The sequence below is a fragment of the Apium graveolens genome, unplaced genomic scaffold, assembly GCF_009905375.1.
Source record: "Apium graveolens cultivar Ventura unplaced genomic scaffold, ASM990537v1 ctg3924, whole genome shotgun sequence".
Classification (NCBI taxonomy): domain Eukaryota; kingdom Viridiplantae; phylum Streptophyta; class Magnoliopsida; order Apiales; family Apiaceae; genus Apium; species Apium graveolens.
In genome coordinates this window covers 66,302-84,521 of record NW_027418326.1, presented here as the reverse complement: position 1 = coordinate 84,521, position 18,220 = coordinate 66,302, and positions in this window count along the sequence as shown.

The window sequence follows — 18,220 nt, the reverse complement described above, 5'->3', positions numbered from 1 at the left end:
TATTATCTTGATCAATGAATATTACTTATCAAAAAAATTCTTTTTAAAAAGTTAGTTTTTTTTAAGTGAAAAAATAAATCTGTTATTCCCAGTGGACTAACAATGAGATTTACAGAAGGGGGGTTGAATGTAAATCTCAAAACTTTTGCAAGTTTTGAGCAGTTTCTAAGGCTAAGTGTTTAAGTGAACAAATGTGTGTGAATTGTTTGAAGCTGATACAGACAGATATATATTCAAACACAAATGTAAAGAACACAAAGAACTTAAAAACTCATCTGGTGGATTTGTTGTTCCACCAGAGATGTGTTATTTCAGAAAATCTGTGATTCAAAGAATTAAATCACAGCTGCTTCCTAGTACAAACTAGATGATTTTCCCTCTTGATATTTCTAAACAGCTCAGGAAAAAATCACTTCTAATTACTAGCTGCTACTTGGTTTATATAACACCAAGTTTACAAGTGAAGACAAAACTGTAAAATACAATTGAAAGGATTCTTCACATGTTTCTTCTTCATTTCTCTATCCAATGCAATCTAGGATAATCTGTGAATCTTTGAATACTTCCTTGTTTGCATCAGAATGGGAATGCTGCATTTTCTTGATTCCTCCTAGAGGCTTCCACATTCCAGTTTGTCTTTGTCAACCCATGTGCCTCTGTCAGCTTATGAATTTTCACTATCAACTGCTAATGAACTAAGCATACGTTGAAGCTTTCATCCGTTGATGCCTTATCCGTTAAGGCTTTATCCGTTGAAGCTTTATCCGTTGATGCATTATCAGTTGAAGTCTTTATCCGTTGAAGCACTTATCCGTTGATGGATATTATCCGTTGAAGCATTAGAGACATCCGTTGAAGGTTTGTTTCTTATCCGTTGAAGGTCTTCAATATCAGTTGATACTTCTTCACTTATACAAAATTACAAGGCATGAAATATTTACAATTAGCCCTCCTATTCGCATATCCACTAGTAGTCAACATGACTGATACTTTCCTACAACATCTAAGAATTACAACTTAAATCCAGAGAATGAAATGTGCTACAATACTAAACTTATTGCTAAGTAAAGCTACTCCTTCAACGGATAGCCAAGATGGTCTTATCCGTTGAGGCTACAATCACTAGATTTCTACTTAAGTGTTTTGTTTAACTTATCATCAAACTGATACACATATTCCTAACAATCTCCCCCTATTTATGTCTACTAGAACTGTAGGCATAAATTTGGGTTTAGCTTGATGATAACAAAACACTTGACAAATATATTAACTGTAATAAAGCAGAAATTCAAAAGTGCTACAAAAATGTGTATGCTGAGATGGAATTGAAGAGTTACATTATTTCCAAGGGTGCTCCTTTAGCCTGAGCAGATTACTTCCTTTTTCTTTGATCCCTTGTTTTCTTTCCTAGTCTCCTGTCATTCTCCTCTATTTGAAGTTGAAGTTGTCTGTAGAATTCAGCTTCATCTTCTTCATTGATGTCCAACTTAGATTGCATATCCTTGAGAGTTTCATTACTGGCAATCTTGAGCTGATCTTCAATTCTGAAAAATCTTCTGACTCCTTTGTTGTCTCTGAACTCCATCAACCAATGAGGTGATTTGTGAATTGTAATTCCTCTTTCTTGAATGAGTAAAGTTCTAGGCAAAGCATTGGGCTCCCTCCAAGTTTTCCTTATGTTGGCAATCTTGTTGAGAATCTCAGTCTTGGCAGTCCTGGTAAAGCCAGAATCCCTTTGTATGGTTGAGTAGACTCTAATCAAGGTAGAGTAGCCTTCATTCAGAATTCTGTAAAGAGGCCAGGTTCTTTCCCCATCTCCTTTGTATTTGAACACTAGTCTTTCTGGTAGCTGTCTGTAGGCAGCTATTCCCCTTACTTCCTCCAGCTCATCCAGATAGAGTTCAATGTCTGAAAATTCTTTTATGTCACAGATGTGAACATAATCATCTTTAGAGGCTTGAGGTTTAGGCTTAGGCTTCTGTGTGAATTTGATTGAAGCTCTAGAGGGTGTTGATTTGATTCTTCTTTTCTACTTCTTTGATGGTGGAGAAGAGGTTAGGAGGGTGGGCAATTTGATGGTATCCCAATCAATTGGTTCCTCCTTGGGAATGATTGTTTCACCATGAATGTTCATGAAGGGGTCAGGCACAATGGGTTCAGGAATAGAGGGTAGTGGTTTGGATATTGATTGGGTTTCTGCAGTCTTATCTACCATTTTTCTCTTTGCATTGACCTTCTTTCTGTTCCCTTTATGCCATTCTTCTCTTCCCTTACTTCTTTCCTCCATCTCAGTACCAACCATGTCCCCCATAGCTTCATCTTCACTTTTGTCTTCAATTTCTTTCTGTTCTTCAGCCTGACTTGACTTTAGCTGTTTGTCAAGCTTTGCTTGTGCTCTTTTGTCAGCCTTTAGCTGTTTGGATTCTTCCTTCAACCTTCTGGTTTCTTCCCTCTTGGCTATTGAGAATTTGGGATGTCCTTGCATCACACATATGCTCTTTCCCTCTCTGAAGATAATAGCCATGTTTCTCCTTACAGCCACATCCATGGTCTCTTTGAGATATGAGATACTTCTACCCAAAAGCTTGTCCTCATCAGCCTTTGGAAGAGGAAAATCCACTTCTTTCAGAGGATTCTTTGTAGAGTCCTTATTGGATCTGTTGTTGGGCTTAAGGACCATAGGTTTCAAATCCATGGAAGAAGTCTCTCCAACCTTATTCCTCCCTACTGGCTTGAGTTCCATAATAATTGATTCCACTTTTGTGCTGTGCTTCACAGATTATGATTGAGAAGTTGTAGAACCAAATATTTGTTGCATCTTTTCATCAATCTTCTTCCTTTGCTCTTTGACTTGCAATTCAGCTGCTGCTATCTGGATTAGATCAATTCCATCAAGCTTTCCTTTGATTTGAATAATTGGAGAAGTGGTGATGACAAGAACTAGCACTTGAGAAATTTGAACTGTTGTTGATGGCTCTCCTTCCCCTTTCCCTTTATTCTCCCCCTTTTTGTTATCATCAAGGGTAGGAGTCAAGCCTTGTGCATTGGCAAGCTGCATGAGTAGATTTGTTTGAGTTTGTTGATTCTGAAGAATGGTGACCATAGAATCTTCAATGATTTGAACCCTGTTTTCCAATCTGGCCAGTCTCTTGTCAGCATCAGATTCTTTCCTCAGTCTCCCCAACAAATCTTGCATAGTACCATAAGGTATGACTGAATCCAACTTCTCAGCATTGTAGGATTTTAGATCAGCAATGTCCTGTTTGAGCTCATCCACACTTAGATTTTGTTGGAAATGCTGCAACTGCAAGAAATGCAGAGATTCCAGATGAGCTTGAAGAATTGTCTTGGTACCAGCATCTGTAGTCTCCTGAAGGGCCTGCTGAATTGTCATGACTTGTCTAATCAAAGTGACACTAAACTCTCTTGGTGTTGAGGCTTTAGCCCATGCCCATTCAGGAAGATCAGGAACAGAACTTGGGCCTGCTACTCCCCCTAAGTTCATGCTCTCATCCAAAGAATTAGAGTCATCATCATTAGAATTCACTCCAAATTCTTCAGATGGCTCACCAGCTTGAGAAGGCAGCCTGTTAACAGCAGCTTTGTCTCTGAGAAGAGATTCTGAAGTGTGTACAATGTGGAATGTCTGTTCTGCCTCCACATTGCCCTGAGCAGCCAATAATTGATAGGCTGAAACAGGATGAGTAAAAGTGTCAGCATCCAAGGAAATGTTATCAATTGCAGCTTTGAAATGTTGCTGAAATTGTCTTTCCTTTTCTGCATCATCCACTTTCATTGACTCACTAGCAATGGCTGGATCCACCCTTATAGCTTCTGTACCTGCCTTTCTCTCTTTTTCTCTATTTTCTTGCATCAGGGGCTCCCCCTAGCTCACACACACCCTCACACCCTCACCCTCACCTTCTAAGGTGGCACTCCCCTCACTCACTTTTGCCATGCTGGAAGAAATAGCATGCATATGGTGACTCTCAACCTCTCCTTTTGCCTGGGAGCAACCCAGCCTCTCACTCAAAAGATCACTCCCTTCCCTCAAACCTAAAAGTGATTGTACAGTAGCCATGTCCTCTACAGTTGGTATTGTTTCTGTTATGTGTGTAGAGACCATCAACGGATAGGGAGTATCCGTTGAAGTGGAAACTGATGGTATCAACGGATAACTGCTGTTAAACTTATCCGTTGAAGAACAACCACTTGTCAACGGATGAGAGATATCCGTTGAAGAAGGAAAAGATGTAGATATAGAAAGTGACATAATTGTTGAATCTGTGGGAACTGATTTTAAGTGAGGTAACACAGATTCTTCAACTACATCTGAAAGAATTGGCTGATGATCCAACAAATCATCTAAAAGATGATGATCAACAGGTTTTGAGTGGGGCTCCTCCCTGAGTTTTAATGAGGGCGAATCAGGAATTGATGTGAATATCATATCCACATCCAGAGAGGGTGATGGAGAGTTTGATGATTGGTATGTTTCTATTATGAGAGAATGGGGCAGTGATTCCACATTTGCTGGAATCACATCAAGCTGAATTTGTGAAGGCTCAAATACAGGTGGATGTATCTGTGCTGTGTGTGTCCCTTGTGTGGAAACTAGGGTCTTGGCCTTCTTCTTCCTTGAAAAGGCTTTAATTGGTGAATGTGTGGCTTCAGTGTCCCTCCCTCTTTTGTTCTGTGTCCCTGGTTGGGGACTATTTTCAATAGTTACATCCTTTTGGGAGGATGCAACTAGGGATGTGTTGGACTCCTTTTGAACCACCACAGTCTTTTGAGAGACTGTGGCTTGGCTGGCTTGGGTACCACCCACCTCTCCCACCTTATCCTGGGGGGTTTCTTGATGTTCACCCCTCCCTTCACCACTCACACTCTGTTCACTCCCTTCAGGGTTTATGGTAGTTGTTACAACTGTTGTCTTTTGAGAAACAACAGAGGTAGGTTTCTTTGACTTGAGTTTTAAAACTTTGGTTTTGGTGACTTTGGCAGGAACCTGTTTGGACAAAGACACAGATTCCATGGCCACACTAGAGGGCAAAGAAACAATGGGGTTGGAAATAGTAGGAGTTATAGAAGTGTTTACCTCACTTACCTGTGGTGGATTCATGATTGGCAAGTATACCAATGGCACCTGGCTGTTGAGGTTCATTCTCAAAAGGTCTGCAAGGACCCTTTTCTCTTGTGCCCAGCATTTGAGTTTATTATTCTCATTTGATATAACCAAACCTTCAGCAACATGGTTAGCCAATAACATAAAGAATTTAGCATAGTAGATGTTATGTGGTCTATTAGCTTTGTTACCTAATCTGGATCCTAATTCTAGCATAACACAGTTGCTAAAATTAAAGTACCTATCAGAAACTAGCATATAGAGCATATTAACAAGAGATGAAGTTATGGCATCAAAATTGCTAATCTTCCCAGAGAAAACTTTAATGAAGGCATCTCCAAGAAAACTCCATTCTTTCCTGAGGCCTTTCCTTCTAATACTACCTAAACTAGCAGAATCAAAAGCATAGCCTATGGAATCTAACATAGCAGATACATCTTTGGCAGTGTGTGGTGTCATGGCATTATTCTCAGGCAACTTAAATCAAGATTGTATATCATCACAGTTAATGCAATAGTCCTTACCTTTGAGAGAGAAGGCAATAGTCATATCTGTGGAGTTGAACTCTGCAGTTGTCCAAATCTCCTCAATCACCTCACAGTAGATGGTTGGGGCTTCCAGCATTGCATAGCTTAGTTTGCAGTTTTTGATGAAGTCCATCATCTTGTGATAATCAGAATGGGCTTCATTCTTTTCAACCAAGGCTACGAAATTATTCTTTTCATAAACAAATCATGTTTAAGACATAATTTTGACTACTGGTGCCATTGTTGTGAGTAGAGGTTGCAGAGAAAAACTTGAGAATTTTTGGGAGAGAAGGAGAATAAGAATTGCAAGAAAGCGTAAAGTGAAAATAAGAGTTCAATTGGGCTTTTATACTTTCTTGAATTAAAACGTAAATAAAATGATTAAATGATACTTTTAAGTAAGTTACAGCCGTTCAAGAATAAATAAAACTGTAGAAATTCTGAAAACTACCTTAAATACAAAGACATACAACACTGTATATCTGTATCAACGGTTGAGTAAAAGAATCAACGGTTGTGACTCACTTATAGTAACTGATGTGAAACTTCAACGGATAAGGTAAATAGTTATTCGTTGATGATCAACACCATTTTATCCGTTGAAGGATAAAATTACCAGAAATGTATTTGTCTTTCAACGGATAATGAACATCCGTTGATAGAACAATTTTGGCTTTCAACGGATAGGGAATATCCGTTGATAGGATAAGTCTTACTTAAAGCCAACTTTGTTCTTGCAGCAAATTCATTTCAGGCTTCAAGGCATATTATATAGATGACATAAATTATGAATAATTAAGCATACCTAGCTCGATTAGTACCTAGCTCACTTACTAATCTTGTGAATGTTGATTCATCAAGTGGTTTGGTAAATATGTCTGCAATCTGCTTTTCACTTGGAACAAAATGAAGTTCCACTGTACCTTTCATCACATGTTCCCTAATGAAGTGGTACTTGATATCAATGTGCTTGGTTCTTGAGTGCTGCACTGGATTTTTAGTAATGGCAATGGCACTTGTGTTATCACAAAATATTGGAATTTTGTCCACAGTCAAACCATAGTCAAATAGTTGATTCCTCATCCATAGTATCTGTGCACAGCAACTACCAGCAGCAATGTACTCAGCTTCAGCTGTTGATGTAGAAACAGAGTTTTGCTTCTTGCTGAACCATGACACAAGCTTGTTCCCTAGAAATTGACAAGTGCCAGTTGTGCTTTTCCTGTCTATTTTGCAGCCTGCATAATCTGCATTTGAGTAGCCAATTAGATCAAAACCAGACTCTCTAGGGTACCAAATTCCTAGATTTGGAGTCCCTTTGAGATATCTGAAAACTCTTTTAATAGCCACTAAGTGAGATTCTTTAGGGTCAGCCTGAAATCTAGCACAGAGACATGTAGAAAACAGTATATCAGGTCTACTAGCAGTTAAATATAAAAGGGAGCCAACCATGCCTCTATAATTTGAAATATCCACAGACTTTTCAGTCTTGTTTAATTCAAGCTTAGTGGCAGTGGCCATGGGAGTTTTTGCAGGTGAACAATTCATTAAGTCAAACTTCTTTAAAAGATCATAAATATATTTAGTTTGACTAATGAAAATTCCACCACTAACTTGTTTAACTTGTAAACCAAGAAAGTAAGTTAGCTCTCCCATCATGCTCATTTCATATTTACTTTGCATTAATTTAGCAAACTTTTTACAAAGCTTATCATCTGTAGATCCAAATATAATATCATCTACATAAATTTGAACAAGTATTTTAGAGCCATTAACATTTCTAAAGAAGAGAGTTTTGTCAACAGTACCTCTTGTGAAGTGATTATCTAGAAGGAATTTTGACAAAGTCTCATACCAGGCTCTAGGTGCTTGCTTTAGTCCATAGAGTGCTTTCAACAGATAATACACATAGTCTGGAAAATTTGGATCTTCAAATCCTGGAGGTTGGCTTATATAAACTTCTTCCTCCAATTCCCCATTTAGAAATGCACTCTTGACATCCATTTGATAGACTTTGAAATCGGCATTAGCTGCATAGGCTAGAAAGATTCTGATGGCTTCAAGTCTGGCAACTGGAGCAAATGTTTCATCAAAATCTATTCCCTCTTGTTGAGAATAGCCTTTAGCAACCAATCTGGCTTTATTCCTTATGACAATGCCATTTTCATCCATCTTGTTTCTGAATACCCATTTTGTGTCAATAGAACTCTTGTTCTTTGGCTTGGGTACCAACTTCCATACTTTGTTTCTCTCAAATTGGTTTAGCTCCTCTTGCATTGCTAAAATCCAATCTGGGTCCAAAAGAGCTTCTTCTACTCTCTTAGGTTCCTCTTGTGATAGAAAGCTACTGTACAGACATTCATCTTGAGTAGCCCTTCTAGTTTGCACTTTAGATATAGCATCACCAATGATCAGTTCAAAAGGGTGATTCTTGGTCCATTTCCTTTGAGATGGTAGATTAGCTCTAGATGAGGTTGCCTCAGTATTGTCATGATGTGAGGTAGAATGTTGATTGGTTGACACTCCCCCTAAGTTGATGATCCTTTGAGAAGAATTGGGAGTTCTATCAACTGATGAAGTGAATTGATTATCCGTTGACAGACTGTGATCAACAGATGCTTCATTACGAACTTCAACGGATGATGCACTTTGTCTTTCAACGGATGCTGCATTGCTTCTTTCAACGGAAGCTGAGCTATGACTTTCAACGGATGCAGCATTCTGTGCATTATCCAAAGGCAGATTTTGAATCCCTCTTGAGATGCCTTCTTCATCATTCTCATCTTCACCATCATCACAATTTATCTCAATATTGTCAAATTTGAGTCCTTCATGATGTCCTTCATCTGTTAGTCCATCAATCTTTTTATCATCAAATACAACATGTACAGATTCCATGACAATGTTGGTTCTTAGATTGTAGACCCTATATGATTTTCCAGCAGAATAACCAACAAATATTCCTTCATCAGCCTTTGCATCAAACTTCCCTTTGTGATCAAATTGATTCCTTAAGATGTAGAATTTGCAACCAAAGATATGTAGAAATTTTAAAGTTGGTTTTCTTCTCTTGAATGATTGATAGGGAGTCATGCCTTTTGCTTGATTGATTAGAGAAATGTTCTGAGTGTAACATGCACAGTTAACAGCCTCAGCCCAAAAATAAGTTGGGAGTTTTGACTCTTCAAGCATTGTCCTTGCAGCTTCAATTAGTGATTTGTTCTTCCTTTCCACCACACCATTTTGTTGTGGAGTCCTTGGAGCTGAGAACTCATGCATGATCCCACTTTCTTCACAGAACAACTTCATGGTTGAATTCTTAAACTCAGTTCCATTGTCACTCCTAATATTCCTTACTTTGAAATCAGGATGATTGTTGACTTGCTTGATATGATTGATGATGATATCACTAGCTTCATCCTTTGATCCAAGAAAATAAACCCATGAAAACTTTGAGAAATCATCTACAATTACTAGGCAATATCTTTTCCTTGAAATTGACAATACATTGACTGGTCCAAAAAGATCCATGTGTAGAAGTTGTAGTGGTTCATCAATTACAGATTCAAGCTTCTTACTGAATGATACTTTCTTTTGCTTTCCTTTCTGACAAGCATCACACAGTCCATCCCTTGTGAATTCCACTAGAGGCATTCCTCTAACTAAGTCCTTTTTGACTAGATCATTCATTGTCTTGAAATTCAAATGGGACAGCTTCTTGTGCCATAGCCAACTTTCAACTGGACTTGCTTTGCTGAGAAGACAAGTAATGGATTCTGCATCTGTAGAGTTGAAATCAGCTAAGTACACATTCCCTTTTCTAACTCCAGTTAGAACCACTTTATTGTCCTTCTTACTTGTGACAATACAAGCTTCAGAATTGAAGGAAACAGTATTCCCTCTGTCACATAGTTGACTGATGCTCAATAAATTATGTTTGAGACCATCAACCAATGCAACTTCATCAATGATGACATTTTCTTTTGAAATCAAGCCATATCCCATAGTGAATCCTTTGCTGTCATCTCCAAAGGTTATGCTAGGGCCAGCTCTCTCCTTAAACTCTGTGAGCAGGGTGAAATCTCCTGTCATGTGCCTTGAACAACCACTGTCCAAGTACCATAGATTCCTTCTTTGTCCCTGCACACAACAAAATCAATCAAGTTGATTTTGGTACCCAAGTTTCCTTGGGTCCAGCCTTGTTAGTCTTTTTCCTAGACTTCATTCCTCCTGCATCTTTTGACTTAGGTAACTTTGGGTCAACCTTGGTCTCAGATGTGGTTGGTTGAAGTGTAGGGTTAATCACAGAATCATTTAACACATTTGATTGAATCGGATAAGGTATAGGTTGTGCAAACATGTTATTCCACATAGGCATATTGTATGGCATTTGAGGCATACTAAATGCAGTAAAATAAGGATTATTAATATATGGCATGTTTGCAAAATGTGCATGGGGATTCTGGTGAGACATAACAGGCATAGCATGCAGAGGTGACATAGACATGTTAGGCATTGAGGGATTTGAAGGCATGGGAGCATTTTTAACAGATTTGTAATTATCAGATAAGTGATTAACGCTTTTACAATGCACACAGCTTTTTCTAGGAGCATACCTATCAGGTGTGTAATTGTTATGTTTATTAATCCCTACCTTCCCATTTCTTTTAGATTTTCTTTTAGTTTCCTTCTTATCCTCAACCAACTTAAGCCTATCTTTCAGCTGATCTAAAGTCATGTGTCCTATATTCACCTTACTGACATCTCTGGATGTGCTAGCTCCTTCTTTGACAAAGTTCTTGAGAGTTGAATCATTCTTTTTATTGAGGTTTTTATTTTTAAAGGAACTTGCCTGTTTTAATTGATGAGCCTTCAACGGATGCTCCTTTTCTTCCTTCAACGGATAACTTTCATCATCCGTTGATTCCACATCCGTTGACAATCCATCAATTAATTCTAACTCATTTTTGTTTTTCTTCCAGGCATCCTCACAGAATGATTCAATTCCCTGAACCTTTGCAATCTGAACACTAACATCCCTAGATGTTTTCCAGGCCTTGATTACCTCTTGCTCACTTTCTAACTGTTTAGAAAGAATTTCTACTTTCTTAACAGCTTCTGCTAGTTCACTCTCAACAGTCAAGCATTTAAGTTTTATCTTTTCAAGCTCATTTTCCTGATCCTCTAACACAGCATTCCTATCACTTAAAAACACATTATTCTCCTTGATCCTAGTGTTTTCTTTTGCTAGTGATTTAAGGGAAACACGCAAATGATATAATTCATTGGACATATCATTTATGGCTTCATTACATTCATGTTTAGAAAGCTGAGAGAGATTAGTAGTAATTACCTGGTTGCTTGATGAACTAGTTTCATTTTCATCAGAATTAGCCATCAGGGCTAGGTTGACATATTCCATATCATCATCTTCATTGACCCCATCTGCTGCCCAATCATCTTGAGTGAGAAAAGCTCTTTCCTTTTGTTTGATTAAATCAAAATACTTCTTTTTGTAATCAACTTGCTCAAATTTCTTTTTATCAGAAGTTAGATTTCTACACTCACTTGCAAAGTGTCCACTAATGCCACAGTTGTAACATTTGAACTTTGATTTGTCCACCATGTTTTTGTTTGGCTTAGTGAACTTTGTATTTTTTCTGACCTTCATCTTTGCAAACCTCCTGGACAGAAAAGCCAGATGTTCATCAACATCATCAGAGTCATCCTGACTGGAATTGTCTTCATCCTCAGCTGCTTGCTCTTTACCCTTGCTTGATTCTGATTTGCTTGTGCCAATTTTGAGACTTGGCATTGTCTTCTCCTCATTCCTGGCTTCCATCTTCTCACTGTCAGCTACAAGAGCAACTGTTCCTCCTTTTTTCTTTCCCTTTTCCAACAGCTCATCCTGCTCCATTTCAAGTTCATAAGTTTTCAGAATTCCATATAATCTTTCAAGTGTGAAGTTCTTATAATCTTGAGAATTTCTTAAAGAGACAGTCATGGGCTTCCATTCCTTTGGCAGAGACCTAAGAAATTTTAAGTTGGAATCCTTGACTTGGTACACTCTACCATACAACTTCAATCCATTTAACAGTTTCTGAAATCTGTTGAAGGTATCATTTAATGATTCACCTTCTTCAAAGTGAAAATATTCATACTGTTGAATAAGAAGCTGCATCTTGTTCTTCTGACCTGCTCAGTACCTTCACAGATGATTTGTACAGTATCCCAAACTTCCTTTGCAGTTTGGCTATTGATGACATTGTCAAACATATCTTGATCTAAGCCATTAAACAAAATGTTCATGGCTCTCTTGTCCTTGCGGATTTCTTCCATGTCTTCAATAGTCCATTCTGCTTTTGGCTTGGGAATGGACTGTCCAACAGCAACTGTTGCAGTAGCAGCTGTGGCTACTTTGTGAGGGATGTGAGGACCATTTTCAATACAGTTGATGTAGCTTTCATCTTGAGAAAGAAGATGTAAATGCATCTTCACTTTCCAGTGATGATAATTATCTTTTTCCAGGACTGGGATCTTTATACCAATATCCTTCCTACTCATGATGGTAGCAGGAGGATTCTTCTGTGCACTCATGATGTTAGCAAAATAGATCTTTAAACTCTTTGTATGCTAAGAGCTTGCTCTGATACCAATTGTTATTCCCAGTGGACTAACAATGAGATTTACAGAAGAGGGGTTGAATGTAAATCTCAAAACTTTTGCAAGTTTTGAGCAGTTTCTAAGGCTAAGTGTTTAAGGGAACAAATGTGTGTGAATTGCTTGAAGCTGATACAGACAGATATATATTCAAATACAAATGTAAAGAACACAAAGAACTTAAAAACTTTTCTGGTGGATTTGTTGTTCCACCAGAGATGTGTTATTTCAGAAAATCTGTGATTCAAAGAATTAAATCACAGCTGCTTCCTAGTACAAACTAGATGATTTCCTCTCTTGATATTTCTAAACAGCTCAGGAAAAAATCACTTCTAATTACTAGCTGCTACTTGGTTTATATAACACCAAGTTTACAAGTGAAGACAAAACTGTAAAATACAATTGAAAGGATTCTTCACATATTTCTTCTTCATTTCTCTATCCAATGCAATCTAGGATAATCTGTGAATCTTTGAATACTTCCTTGTTTGTATCAGAATGGGAATGCTGCATTTTCTTGATTCCTCCTAGAGGCTTCCACATTCCAGTTTGTCTCTGTCAACCCTGTCAGCTTATGAATTGTCACTATCAACTGCTAATGAACTAAGCATCCGTTGAAGCTTTCATCCGTTGATGCCTTATCCGTTGAGGCTTTATCCGTTAAAGCTTTATCCGTTGATGCATTATCAGTTGAAGTCTTTATCCGTTGAAGCACTTATCCGTTGATGGATATTATCCGTTGAAGCATTAGAGACATCCGTTGAAGCTTTATTTCTTATCCGTTGAAGGTCTTCAATATCAGTTGATACTTCTTCACTTATACAAAATTACAAGGCATGAAATATTTACAATTAGCCCTCCTATTCGCATATCCACTAGTAGTCAACATGACTGATACTTTCCTACAACATCTAAGAATTACAACTTGAATTCAGAGAATAAAATGTGCTACAATACTAAATTTATTGCTAAGTAAAGCTACTCCTTCAACGGATAGCCAAGATGGTCCTATCCGTTGAGGCTACAATCACTAGATTTCTACTTAAATATTTTGTTTAACTTATCATCAAACTGATACACATATTCCTAACAAAATCTCATATCAAATTTTGAATATTTTTAAAATATATATTGTTCAATATCATATCAAATTTTGAATATTTTTAAAATCGGGACAAGTCCCAAAAATAATAATGCGCTATCAGGGATCTTAGCAATTTTAATACAAATAATCAATTGACTTGATCCTATAAAGAGCTCAAGCGCATTAATTTATATCAACATAAGATATTAAAATTTTCACATTATTGGCTTACTCTACGTCATATATTATGTACTTACGGGGTATAGATTGATTCTAAGTTGTTTATTCATAAATATTATTTTATTTTCATAGTTTTGCACTAATTATCGATTTATAAAGATTGATCTTTTGCTCTTATTTTGAGATCGTGAATGGATATATATATATATATATATATTGGTAAAGAGAATAATCTTCTCTTTAAAATATTTGTGTCTCAAATCTATTTTTTTGCAATCTCCTTCTGTAGATGACTAAAAAAAGTACCGAGTTGTTTTTTATCGGCCTACCCCTTTACCTTTTGCTCATGTCGGGATAAACTTGGCTATTTGATTGTGTTATAAAACATAAATAAATTATACGTCAGTTTTAATGATAAAAATAATCAACCAAATTACCAAAATAATTAAAAGGGAGAGTAATCGCATGACTTGTGAATTACAGATGTGCTGAAAATTTGTGAAAAGTTTAAGAGGAGTATGAAACAATCACAAATATGTACAGTAAAATATCGATAAATGAATACACCCGGTAACGAAATTTTTTTCATTTATCTAGATTATTCATTTATTTGACGAGTTTGTTTATTTATCGAATATTCGTCTATCTATATTGTATATTTTACGCTTATGCATATCCTACATTATTCTTCTATAAAATTAGTATAAAGGGGTTAACATGGTCTAGTGGTTACAAAAAGAAATGTAATTTTAAAACTATTATGATTAGAAGATCATGCTTCGATTCGTTGATAAAACAAAGTTGGTTATGTTACACAAGAAATTTGGGTTTTCAACGAAAAAGTTTATTAAAGTTTCCTGTGAATTCTAAATTTGATTATAAATAAAAATTTATACAACTAAAAAAATATACTCTTGTTGTTATGCACAAGTATAAAGTTAGCATATCGAAATGAGTTATTTAATCAAGTCTCAAATTATATCTTATATATAAATATTAAAAAATCAAATTAAATATAGGGCAAGACACCCCATGTAAATAAATAAACTCTAGTTCAATTCTTGATGTTATTAAGATTTAAATAAGCGTGTCTCTAACTCAAGTGGTTGATGTGGTAAGTTTGTAAATTGTTGACATGGGTTCGATTCCCATCAACAATAATTTTTAATATTTAAAAAAATACGAGGATAAAATAGCAATTTTGAATAAAATATTTTCACAAAAAGTTGATATTGCAGTATTGTATATATAATAGAAAATAAATGTATGTTAAATGTTACCGGTCAATGTAAAAATCATTCGGTTAAGTTCGGTTTTTTGATTATAAATAATTTATAAGTCATAACCCTAGTTGCATTGATAAAAATAATTTATAAGTCGTAACCCTAGTTGCACTAATAATTTTTAGAAATATTAATGATTCTTAGTTCATGGTGCCACTTTTGAAGAAGTTAAAATCAAATTTGTTCACAAATAAAAAAGAATATTATTTATTATTTTTATTATCATCGTATATTATAAGATGTTTAGTTTGTAATAAAAAATATATATATATGCAAAATATGTATGAATAGATGATATTAAAGGGGTCAGCGATGATGGAACTCAGGACTAGAACTTGGGACGACGGATGATGAATTCTTAACTAGTTGAGATATTCATCCGCGCTCTATTAAAATATTTTTTAATTAACTGGAAAAGTACAGTACCGAAAATATTAAGTCTGTTATTCTGAATCAAAATGGAACTATATTTTTAGGTTGAAAGTAGAATTATGATAATATAATCAAGTGAGTTTCGTGAAATTGAAATCAAAACTCGAAAACTCGATAATAACCCAAATAGGCTCGTAAACTCGATAAACTCGGAGAATTTTGTTAAAAAACTCGAAAAACTCGATAAGTTCGAAAGCTCGTGAATAGATCAAGCTTGACTCGTTTATTTTATGGGTCGAGTTCAAACATAATTACAAGGCTCGTTTATTTTTGAGCTCGACTCGACTCGATAAAAAAGAAAGTTCGAACTCGAATTTGATATGCACAAACTCGACTCGAATTATACGGCTAATTAGATACTATATCAAATAACTATATATATATATTAAACTTTTTAAGTTTTATTTTAGACTTATGAATTACCAAATGATAAAAAAATGTCCAAAATACTCACATTTTCGCCCAAAATACCTATATGCATAAGTGGCGGCCCAAAATAACGACAAGAGACACATTTTACATGGGAATGTATAAAAAACAAAAGACACGCATTCTGAAACTGCGTGTCCCCTAATACGTATTTTTAGAATGCGTCTCTTTACTTATTTTTTAAAATATTTACAAAGGATACGCATTACGTGTATGCATATCCGATATACGCATTATAGAAATTTGTATTCGGCTTTTTTTTAAAAAAAACTTTTTTTAATTTTTGCTTACTAAAATAAAAGAAAAGATGCGCAGGCGAGACATGCGTATCCCTGACGCGCATTCTCAGAATGTGTAGCTCTGGATACACATGTATTACATGCATATCATATCAGAATTTTGGATCAACAGTTCTGAATCTAAATATTTTGAGTCATGCCCGTGATTTTAATCAAATTGAAAGGACTTAATCAGGGGAAAACATTAGGTGTCAATGCATGTCTCACGGCAACTCTACGGCTAGTATTTTAATCACTTTCTATTTTCTAATATATTACAGAAGAAAAAACTACCAACAAAAGTATTTTAGAAAAAGACAAATATGCATTTTGTGTACCTGGAGTTTGGTCAATCCACCGCTTAAATGATAACCTTTGAAAACTATCACTTACAATACTTCAATTTAAATTTAATTAAAATTTGTGTATATCGTCAAGGACCATCTAACAACATTAATAAAAAGTATTATATTAATAAAAACTAAGTTGAGAGAATTATTTAATCAGGATTTTTGTTCTTGAATATCAAGAACACTTTTATTGTGTATTGAACTTCAAATCTTGCGTATGACTAGCCAAATTGAAACTTGAAACATCACATATACATTTATATCATCAATTCTTAGGTTTGATTGCTAGTTTTCACTCGTCGGTTTCGTATTTTTTTGTCGGTGTTCATCCAAATTTTGGCTGGAATCATCGTAAATTGACGGTATTACTTCGTTGTTAACTTCGTTAATAGTTATTAGATGATAATTGATGAGTTTTGTTCAGATATTGTACTTTGATGTTGTCAAAAAAAAAATTGGATTTTTATTTGATTATTCGTTGGAGATGACGAATCGTTGGTTTGTTGTTGTTGATGATAACATCGAATTCTCATAGTCTTATGGAGAGTTTTTGAGCTGAAAACCATAAAAACAGATCATTTTTTACACAAACCTAACTTTGTCGGATTATTGTTTCGATGGCCGGAATCTGGGGGCCTAGATTCCGGTAAAAAGTTTTACAACATTCAGGTCACCTTCTTTAATATCCACCCTTTGATTTGTTTAAATTCAAATTAATTTTCAAAACCTGTTTTTGGACCATTTTACCCTCACACTGTTAACTGGTCCCTAACGGGAATACACAAATTTTAATTAAATTTAAACTGCAGTATTGCAAGTGATAGTTTTCACAGGTTATCATTGAAGTGATGGATTGACCAAATTTCAGGTACACAAAATGCATTTTTTCTTAGAAAAATATTATTTTTATTAAATTTTCATTTGAAGTTATGCTATCTTATGAAAATATTTATAAAAAAAGGATGCAATAAAAAACAACAATTTTAAGGTAACCTTGGCCGTAACTATTCAAAACATGTATTAAAAAATTCGTAAAAGTACAAGACCATCATAGTGACATGTACAAGCTTATAAAATGGGAAAAAAAAACTTAGCTCAATTGTTTAATAAGGAGTTAGAGCATCTCCAACCATAACATTTTGTTAGCTAAAAATCCTATCTGGCACTCGGATATAAATATTAGGTAAAAAAAAACACCACTCCAACTACATCACGTGTTAGCAAAAAAAATTAGATATTTTTCATCTCGTCTTCTATATTTGTTGAATCTGTAGTTGTTAGCTATATCTTCCACGTTAGATTTAATTCATGTTTAGACCTAAATCAACACATTACTATATACACATACACATTAATACATGCGCATATTTATATAATATTTAATACATAAATATTAAAATTATTATTTTATATATAATATTTTTAATTTATATAATATTAAGTGTAAAAATATTGTTCTCGTATTAACAAAATTTATTAATTATTTTTAACAAACAATATATATATATATATATATAACAAGGGTTAGATTCTATGGAGTCCCCTATTTCATTGGAGTCCTTGGAGTCCATATATGTTCTGCAAGTAAAATATAGCTTAAATTGTTGCAAAACGAATTATTTTTCGAATGATATTCTACAAATATCACAATTTTATTGAAAATCTTGCAGATTGCATAGATTTTACAAGTAGAACGTTGCAAAATATATTATTCTACAAAACATGTTTAGTTTGCAGAACATAAATGTTCATGTTGCAGAACATACATATTGTACTTGTAAATATTTGAGATTTGCATGATTTTATTGAAATAATGATATTTATGAAATATGTTTTGTAAGATAACATGTTTTAGAAGATATTTTATTTGCA